The sequence below is a fragment of the Thunnus thynnus genome, chromosome 15, assembly GCF_963924715.1.
Source record: "Thunnus thynnus chromosome 15, fThuThy2.1, whole genome shotgun sequence".
NCBI lineage: Eukaryota > Metazoa > Chordata > Actinopteri > Scombriformes > Scombridae > Thunnus > Thunnus thynnus.
The window spans coordinates 15,033,788-15,044,787 of NC_089531.1; positions in this window are offsets into that span (position 1 = coordinate 15,033,788).

Below are 11,000 nucleotides of genomic sequence, written 5' to 3' on the forward strand. Positions count from 1 at the left end.
ACACCCACAAACAGATCTCCAAAGTCGGCTGGATGACGCTTTTGGCGTCACACTTTAGAATGTTACATCAATACGATACGATCGCTCAATACAGAGTAAATATGAGTGTGACACATTAGAAATGAAGTGTTCAGGCAATGATCTCACCAAACTAGCTTAGCAGCCTTATTTTTTGGCCTGAATGATCTGCCTCTAGTTATCTAGCTAAAGACAAGAACCCAATAGCAAGCTAACATTAACTTTTTATAACTGCTTACTGGCTCCACAAAGTAGTGTTAAGTTAATTATGTAACTACACTACCTTAGGACAAAAAGCTCAACTTTCAAATTCAATTAAAATAAAATTAAATGTTTTGTCTCCAACTGCCAGCCCCCACAGAGGATAGTGATGTTGGGATCAAGGTCATAATGTGGGACACTAACTTGGGATAAACATACACAATGATGAAGATCAGATGTCACCGTGCAGCAGATCTCTAGAACTTATTCTATATTTTTGTATAAGGCTGCATTCAGACTGAAAACAATGCAAGGGGGCCGCGTTGATTTAAGGCACCAGTGATGAATGACATACGATCCAGGAAATCCAGTTGTAGCTACAGATGAATGCGTTTAAAGCCTTATCAGATGCCAAAACACCGCACAGCAGTTTGTAATACACACAGACAATTTTTTACAGCTGTGGAAAGTTATCAGCGGCAAACTATTTTGTCTTTCGTCACAGTGTTTGCGAGGTAAACAGCAGAAATGCAGCATTCACGTTACAAAGTAATGAAGGAATGTGCGCTTTTTTGGGGAGCAAACAATACATTTTGCATCCAGCTTCTTCTGGTTTTACACATGTAGAATAAAATAAACAAAACAGAAATGAAGTATAACTTCTAGAGATCTGGTATGTGATGAAATTGGGACTTCTACAACAGCGATTTATCCAGCACTCCACCAGTAACTATTGAAGAATGTTTTCAATTGCGCAGGATTAAATAAACTCTTCACACTCAGTAATGTGTTAATATATCTGGGACCTGGTACCATTGTGAACCACAAATAGATCTGCTTCTCAAGGATAATAGTTCCTCTTGACTCCCATCATTACCAAATGTAATGGTAACTGTCTAATGTATTAAAGTTGTGCTATGCGGGACATTGCTGCTTATTTTCCATCAAGATCTCTCAACTCTAGGAAAAAGACCAACAGTACAACCTGAACCAACTTTGCTTTTTGGAGTAACTCAACCAAAATTTCTTCTCTTAGAGTTGGTTATGCTTTGACCTATAGTCCTGTGTGTCTACCCATGAGTGATATCAGACATCACAGAACTGCTGGCTCATGATAAGATCAAGGAACTGCTGAGTCATCACATGTTGTGGATCATTTGCTGCTAACAATATTCTTTATAGCTCAATTATAACTTTGCATTTTCTATTCTCCCTCCCCACTCTCTGTTTCCTTCTGCTTCTCTCTCTCCTCCCTGGAGAGAAATGATTGCTGTTCTGTTCTTTCTTACTTACATAAGACTTTTAATAAAAATCTATGGTGACGATAACGAGGATTTATATCGAGCAGAGGTGGTCACATGATGTTTTAGCTGATATAATGACACTTTTAGCCTCTCACTGACCTACAGGTGACAGACACACAAAGGTATGAAGAACCCATTGCTTACACATACACACAATATACAGTATCAGTGTATATCATCAAGCAAACATGCTAACATATATACAGGAACATAAATTAATGCAAAGGTATTACATGGATGAGGCAACCCTTTCTCCTAAAAATTATATTCATACTAGGCCTGCAACTCACGGTTATTTTCAGTATCTGTCAACTATTTTCTCGATTAATTGATTAGTTGTTTGGTCTATAAAATGTTAGAAAACAGTGAAACATGTTGATCACTGTTTCCCAAAGCCCAAGATGACCTCCTCAAATGTCTCGTTTTGTCTCGATTTACAGTCCTGAACCCAAAGATATTCAGTTTACTGTCATACAGGACCAAAGAAACCAGAAAATATTTGCATTTGAGAAGCTGGAATCAGAGAATTTGGATATTTTTTCCTTAAAGTTTGACTCCAAACGATTAATCGATTATCAAAGTAGTTGGTGATTAATTTAATAGTTGACAATTAATCAATTAATCGACTAATTGTAATCTAATTAGAATGAGCGAATTATTTCTTTTGGAAGTGTAATGTCATCCCAAAAAGTTCTGTATCAACTTAACAGGAAACCATTTATACTGAACGCATCTGCAAAATTTCACTGCAAATATACAGTATTTCATTCATGTTTTCTACAGTAGTTGGTCCTGGCACTGTTTTTTATTGGTATGTTTAGAAAACTAAAAGCACCTGCATCAAGCAGTATAAACTGATTTTTTGGCCACCTGGGGGCCACCAGAACAAATTGTAAACACAACACTGACATATTATCACCTTAAAAAGTGTGTGTCTGGCCACCACATGAAATGTAAGTCTAAGATTCACCTCCTTTTTGCTCCGTTTTGGTCTCCACCAACTTCTGAGGGAAATGTCTGTTAAGTTTGTCTCTCTGCTGTTTTGCTGCTGGGCAGGTAGTGTACAATGGGTTTAAGATTAAGGCATAAGACCAGACATTTTCAAAAACCTCAACTTTAGGTCCAGCTGTCCACCCTGACCTCCTCTTTACAACATCTGTGTTGTATAAGATTGTCACATTTCCAAACACAAACACACACATACTCTAACCCTCTCTGTCATTTTTCTACATTGACCCCTTTGACAGCAAGACAGTAAAAAGTTATCATATTGGATTTTCTCTATCAAATGAATGTTTGTCTGTGCGTTTGTGTGTCACTGTAAAGCAGCTGCGATATTGGATCTGCCCTCTTTATCAGCAGACACAGAGTATGTCTGAGTAAAAATGACTTTATTCATTCTGTAACATAACAACATTATCTTGTTATTGCCATAATATAGTTACTGACAGAAAGAGGGAGAAAAAGAGTGCCCATAGACGCTTTGTGGATTGCTGGTTTAAACATCAAACCATGAGCATGTGACACTCTGGGGTCAAATATGCATCTGACTTTTGTCACATGTCCTCTTTTCTCGTATCTTTCCAGCTGTCTTCTGTAAACAATAATTATTAACTCCTTTCATGAAGGAACATTTCAATCCCATTACAGCTGTGGCTGGCACAAATCTGCTGCCTCTGCTGACTCAGTTTTGACTTCCTGTAACCACACAAAGTCTTTAGACTATCACGTCTAGACACACGCACAAAAAAAAGACATTTGTCCTCACCACCATGTGGAGGTTTGGTAAATATATCACCATCCCTCAGACCAGAACTGTTTCTGGGCTGAGACCGTTTCAATAAATGAGCTGAATGTCTCCTCAACAAATCATGACTCAACCTTGTAACCTAGAGACTAACTCTTATGGTTAACATTACAAGGCTGCTCCTAAATTAGCAATACACCATTTGAAATAAGAGTTCACAAAAAAATATAATTCCAAGGGGGTTTTGGTGACTTGAGTGTGTGGAGGATGATTTTTTATAGTGTGGTTGCTGTGTATTTTAGAGATAATGAATGATTAACTTTTGGTAATGAATATTTACAATTATGAAATGGATCTCTTTGATTCTTGCCCACAATGATTTGCTTAAATACAAGTTGCTGTCACTCACACTGTTTGCTGTCAGCTGAGCAGGAAATGTAATTAATTTATAGCTCTCAACTTCTGCCCTTTTCTCTCAACACAAAATTGTTGTTGCACATATAAAGTAGATAATTGCTTTTCATTAAATATCTTTACTTGTTCCTGAGACAGTGTCAGCCATGAAATCAAAATCCTCGAGCTATCCTTCGCCCTTTTGGGGTTACTAGATTTTACCCCAAATCTAAAAGTTAATGAAGATCTGTGTGGGGAAAAGGAAACTAAAGACTTCCACAAGACACCAATAAAAATGAAAAAAGACCATTTTCTGATGGCTCTTTTTGAACGTGTCCCATTAGCAGCAGAAACCCAATATTCCAGCCGCTCTCCACCACCCCCCTCTTTCTCTAGAGGGTTAAGAGGTTCAGAGAAAAACATGATTGGAGAATAGAGGGAATGAGAGATAGAGAACAAGAAAAAGCAAGGGTAAAAGGGTGAGGCTTCAAATTTGTCGAAGGCCTGGAGGTAAAAACCTTCAATATAACCTCATTGGACTGATTATACAGGTGGTTTATATTGGGTGACAGATCACAGCTCAGTAAATAAATGCAGTTATAAAAGTTTTTGCTACTACTATAACAACGGTGTGTCTTGTGAATAATCTGTTTTGCTTAAAAAGGAATCTGCATGCAAACCTCCTCCAACATTTATAATAAAATGTGAGGGGAGTTTCTATATTGACTATTTTGTTTATGTAAATGGTTGGTAAATGCTGCAGTAAAACCAGTGAGCATTAAATTATAATAAAAAAAACTGTAATATGTGACATTATGACATGTTTGTCCTGCCAAGAAAAACCACACAGGTCGTAAAGTATTTGGTTGTTTAATTTGGAGGACTTGTTGAATTTAAATATGATCAAACATTACAAGTACCTTTGTTGCAAAGAGTCCCTTGAAACTGAATCCACTTTTTTCCACTTTTTAGTTCAATTACATGTACAATCACTTTATTAATCAACTAACTGATCCTGGTCCCATTCTATTGTGTTCATTACAGCAGTTATGTCCTTTTTGGGATTTTGCAAGGTGTGTGTTCAAGCTACAGTGGGAATGTTGCTCTTTAAAATAAAAACTCATAAAGGTACAGAAATTATTTCCTTTAAAGGTGCAATGTGTAAGAATTTGACACCTGATCCAAACAAATAAGGGGCCTGGCTTCTTCCACTCATGTTGAACTGAGGCAGACTGGACACTACAGTGACTCACTATCGCCTCTGAGGTACAAAGTGGTATTACAAGACAGGACGGGCCGGGGCTAGCTGGTTAGCATGCTAACTTCAGTAGATATCTCTGCAACACAATACATATAAGTCTTTGACATAACATCAAAACTGTAATTTCTTCACATTTTGTCGATAATTTTAGTTAATTTCTGAATGTTTTAAACTAAAATTCTGGCCAAACCTTACACCTGCACCTTTAAGCAGATGTTTAAATGCAACAATTTTTACAATTTAGAAGTACAATAGAATGCAGCAACTTGAAAACATAAAAAAATCAATGGCTAGATTAAGTAAACAAACCAAAACTATTTGATCACTTTGATAGCTTTATAGATACAATGAGAATATGTTTTACACCACGGCATCAGTTATAGCTGTTCAAACCTTACTTTCATATATTGTTATTCAAGAACGCTGCATTAACCCAAAAAGTTAAATATATATTGTTTAATAAAAAAAAACAACTTTCTGTGAATCTGAACACTGCATCGGAGAACATCAGTGAATTTATATTCATAATTAGTCTGAGAGCTTTTAGACCGCTAATGGATTCTCAATGGAAGTTTCTCTAAGTGCAGCAAAGAGCAGAATCCTAATGTTTGTGTTTGTGATGTGTGTATATGATGTGTCTGACCATGCACATAACTGTAACCGGAGAGCAGAAAGTATTGAACAAGTGGGAGTGGAGAAACAGAGAGGGAAAGAGAAGAGGGATGCCCTAATTGCAAAATGCAGTTGTTCATCCTAAATGACTGAAACATCCTAATCACTTATCACTAATTACACTTCTGTCTCTCTGTCTGACTAGTTGGCTGTATGTTTTTGGATGGTTGGTTGAATGGGTAATTTATTATTTGGCTTGCTGGCAAACTATTTGGCTGGTTCTGCTGGCTGACTGACCACTTGGCCGGATGACTGATTGACTGGTTGGCATGCTGACCGGATGCATAATTGGATGACTGACTAGCTGACGTGCAGTCTAGCTTTTTGACTGGGTGACTGACTTATGGACTGACTAACTAACTGCCTGTTTATTTAAAATGATATTTAAAGAGTGCAAAAGGAAATCTCAACTTTCACTGGCCTGACTGTATTTAGTAATACCTGGCTCTCCAGTGAGAGGGAGTGAATCACTGGGCAAACATTGTCGCTCTGACAACTGAACGGATGGATGTGAAGGGTGTAATGGGTGTAGCTCTGCAATAATAAGTAGAAATGCAATGAGAAAATGGAAATGGGAGATTTGATTACCTGCTGTGGCAGTGCAAGTGAAAGTGGCATAATGTGCATTATCAATAACGTCAGAAAGCCTAACAGCAATAACAATGAGGTAATGTAGGTTAGGAAGTAGGTTAAAAGATGTAATTAGTGCAAATGGAAAGAACACTAATAAATATTAATTGCTGCAGACTGTTGATGTGGACAACAGCTGGAGACAATGACCACATAAAACTCAGTCTACAATCTAATCTAAAGTAGATCTAAAGTAGATTACAGTAAATCAGCTCCATGTTGACCTTACACTTTGAAGGCAGACTTTATCAGTTAAGAAAAGTACTGTGCTCCTGAGGTCCACAGAGGTGAAACACAAAGTAACTTTAAGGTAATTCTTTCACCATGTTCAAAAATAACCAAGCCTGATAAACAGACTGAAACAACTGTCCACTGAAACCCTTCCCCTAAACAATGGTTGTCCAATTATAGCTTAGCAATCAATACAAGGCAAGATGGACCTGTCAAGTTTGGGATTTCTCCATATTTTGAAGCGTTGTGCATGGGGCTGTAGTAAGAGCTCAACATCTAGAGAATCTAGAGAATGGTGTCTTATTTTAGCATTTTAAAAAAGAAAAAACACAAGCGATGGAGATGGAGAGGATGGATGGATTAAACAGTGCGTTTATCTGCTCTAACATAAGCTGCAATCATTAGCATTCTGGGCTTACTACCTAGAGTAGTCACCCAATATTTCTTCCAAGGCCAAGAGGGATTTCAGCTAAAAAATATTGTAAGAGACTACAGGTTACATCAAACCATTGTTTTAAAAATCACTTTTCATTCTTGTCATTTTTCAAGCAAAAGTACCAAAAATTCTCTGCTTCCAGCCTCTTAAATGTGACAATTTTCTGTTTCTTTATCATGTATGACACTAGATTGAATATCTTTTGGTTTTGGACTGTTAGTCAGATATAACCCTGGCCTCTGAGGAATTGTGAATAACATTTTTTCACTATTTTGTAACATTTTGCTAACTAAATGATTAATTGAATGATTGAGAAAGTAATCTGCACATTAGTCGATAATGAAAATGTTAGTTAGTTAGTTAATGTTAGTTGCAGCCCTGAAAATGACCAAGAATTTTGGGTGGTAAATCTGCCACCATTATAATTAAACTATATTTGTGCCATGCAAGAGCAGAAAAACGTGACAGGTGTGGCAACAGTAACCAATGGGGCAGGGGCTTATTGAAAGATAAAATGACATTTGAACCTGGCTGCAAATAACCTGGCAAAACACCTCAAATCAGCCAGCAATTGGACGACTCAAAAACACCTAACCCAGCATGTCAGTTAATGCGAAAGTTTTATATTAGACCAAAATGAACCATCAAGCTGCAAGTTTGTAACTGATGACTTCATACACTTGCATATTTTTACAAATACAGACAAGGGACAAAGTGTGGACTAAGTTGTTGTTTGTTTTGGTTCATCTCGAGTTAAGGCTGATTCAGGACTCTTTATGGCAGTAGTTCTCGAACTTCTTCATGTCAAGGACCCCTAAAATGACACTAATTAGACCACGGACTCCCATTTGATAAGATTTTGTCCCAGGGACATCTTTTAAGATTTTTGCTTTTAGATGTTTCATTACAGAAAGTGTATCAAACCCATGACCAAAATAGTCCTACACTGTGTTACTTATGGATAAGATAATAGTGAAAATAAATTGTTCCCGTTTTTGCTGGGGACCCCCTGGAACCCCCTTAAGGACCCCTGGTTTATGGTTTGTGACATGCACACAAAAACAAGAAAATAACAGTAGTGCATGCATGTTTACAGCAAATACCTACACATACAGTACATATGCAGGTGTGGTAAGTTTATGTGTATGCACAAATGCAAACAAGCAATCACATGCAGACACAAAGCACAAATACAGTATGTGTATACCACACACAGACACACACACACACACACACACACACACACATACACACACACACACACACACTGATGTTCAGGAACTTAGATTGATGCAGTGTTTGAAGAAGTCCAGATGGTGTGTGTGTTGAACAGTGCTCCCTGCGGAGAAGCACACACACAAACATGTGCATGTTAACACACAGTGTACAAACATTATCATATATCTTTGTTCAGCTGACTGCAAATTAGTTCCTTAAGGACTTCATTCAGATGTTTTGGAAAATGATAGTTTCTACATATCTTACCAGGGCCTACAATACTTTGTTGTTGTAAACACATTGTAACTACAGGAGAAGTCTAAAATCCAATGAAAACTGACAAATCTTGTAAATTTCATAGGTCTTGCAAAGCAAATATCAATGCTGGTTTGATTCCTTGAAATCGGAATGTAACAAAGCAAAAAGTAAGGAGCTATGGACCACACATATCTACAGATGTGAGGAAAAATACTGATAAAACCTTTTACTGAAAAAATATATTGGTCATTTATTCAGCTTTTACAAGGTACACCATTTTTAAATGTTTAATTTTCATCTAAACATAAACACAGCAAACGTTCTCATGCATTTCTACACCCACTTATTACTGGGTTCAATCATTCTTTCACCAAATTAATGTTTTTTTTTCTTGGTCAAATAAATGAAGCCTTTGTCTGCCTGGTTTTTGATGTAGGAGTTCGGCAACAGCCATAAAACACTTGAATATCCTATTAATGTGTTTTTAAAGAAAGGAGTGGTACTAATGGGTAGAGGTTATGTGTTATGTGTTTTTTTTTCTTATCATGTGTCTTGACTGTTAAGCTGTGATTGTTTGTTGTTCTGTCACGAGCACACTGAGGCCAATTCCTAACAACTAAATTGAAAGGTAATAAAGTCCCGAATCTTAATGCTTTTATGGACCAGGAGGTCATAAACACAGAGGTCACACTGTGTGGATCAGTTAACTTGTAGAAGTAAACAAAGGATCCCATTTGAGAAGGCAGACAACCTCTACTAGATGATTCAGCACAGCTAACAGCTGACGTCCACCTTGTCTGGTACACATTGTTTAGGCAGTCCTGGCCCCATTTTTACAGCTGTATCTTGAATGTATACAAGGTCATGTTACAATCTACTAGACATGTATGTGTAAAGGTACATTCCTGATGTGATTTTGAGCACCGCTCATTGCTATGTCAGACTGATGCTTCGTTGTTTGTTGATCATAATTTGATTCATAAAACAGATGAGATGAGGGATGAGGGATGTTTGTTGATTTGATAATTAGTCTCAGTCTCATTTAGTGTGCTGGGAGTGTGATTAGGTGCAATTTGGCATAAAGCATTTATATAGATGATTTTCACATTGGAATATGCCGTACATATTATAGTGATATTGATAGTCTGTATCTCTCATTGATGAGTTTACTCTACACCTCTGTCACCTCTAAACAACAACTATGAATTTTAACTTTACTTTTTCTTACTTTTAATAATGAATCAATACATGAAAATGTGTTTTGGGCATGCAAAAAGGGGGTAGAAAAAATAATATGATAATATGTCTAGTAATAACATATTAATTGTTATCCAATTTAGTATGTTTTAAAGCACTTACTGGCAAGTCACAATTATAAAGGTAGAGTGCTTGTTGTGGGATGCTGAAGTTAGGATGTAGAGCAAATTAGCAGCCAAGATGATCCAGAGGTGTTTTAGTTTCTTGTCATGTGACAGACCGTAAATCAGATTAAAAAAAATAAGAATAATAATTTTAATGTTGGATGCTTTGCCCAGAAACCAGTGAGGAAAAACACACCTGGTTAAGAGGTAAGAGTGTGTGTTTATGGCTTGTTGAATTAGATGTTCATCCATTTGTCATGCTATATGATACATGTTTTACTGATCCATTAGTGTTTGTGAAAAGTGTGTTTGTGTCTGTCTTTGCAAAGACTAAAACAAAGTTAGTGAAGTGCGAAATCTTGTTTTAAAAAAGGAAGAAAGGAGGGGAAGAATTTAATAGTGTTGCTGTCTCTCAGACACGCAGAAGTTCAGATCACCCTATTCTGTATGTGTGTAATATGAGTGAAAATTACTCCAAGGTGTGTTACTGAAGCAAATCTGCGATACTCCAGTTATAGTTACAATATGATGTTGATGGGCTCTGCAGAGATTTGTTTGGTTAAGATTAATATTTAAAAAGTTCGCCTGTTCCTCCTGAATGTTTTCCATTGCAACAAAAAGTAGAGCGACAGAGAGATGCAGCCTCTGAGAGGAGAGAAATGAGTGGAAGAAGAGACTGAGGAGAGGCAGAAAAAAAAAAGACAGACATTTGTGTTTTGTTGTTTATGAAGAATTATACTACACCTTTCAGTCTGGCCATTGTTAATCTGCTCCTCTGCAGAACAATGGACAAAGTCTGGAGTTGGTAGTAAACAAAGTGGCACAATGATGCAAAGGCCCTGTTGGTAAAACACAAAGAACTAAACCACTTTCACTAAATCACCTCCCTTTTTATACGTGTAGGAGGGAAAGAGTGAAAGAGGAAGATGAAGAGAAAGAAGAGACAAGGAAAAGTTTAGCAAGAAGAAGAAATACAGAGAAACATTTTTCTCTTAATATAAGCATTGATTTCTCCGTAATATAATCCATATTGTACAAGTCTTTATGGTTTTTATATTTCTGTCACACAGCATATGGCATATTGCTAATTTAAATCTAGTGAGAAGCACTGCATCGCCTACACACAGACACCTGTTGCTTATAATACTAACTTATTACAGTTGTCACTTCACGATATTAAGACAGTGTATGTGTGTGTGTGAGTGTGTGTGAGAGTGTGTGTTCTCAATTTGTTTAAATAGCTTTGAGCAACATAAGCTAAAGCACTCTG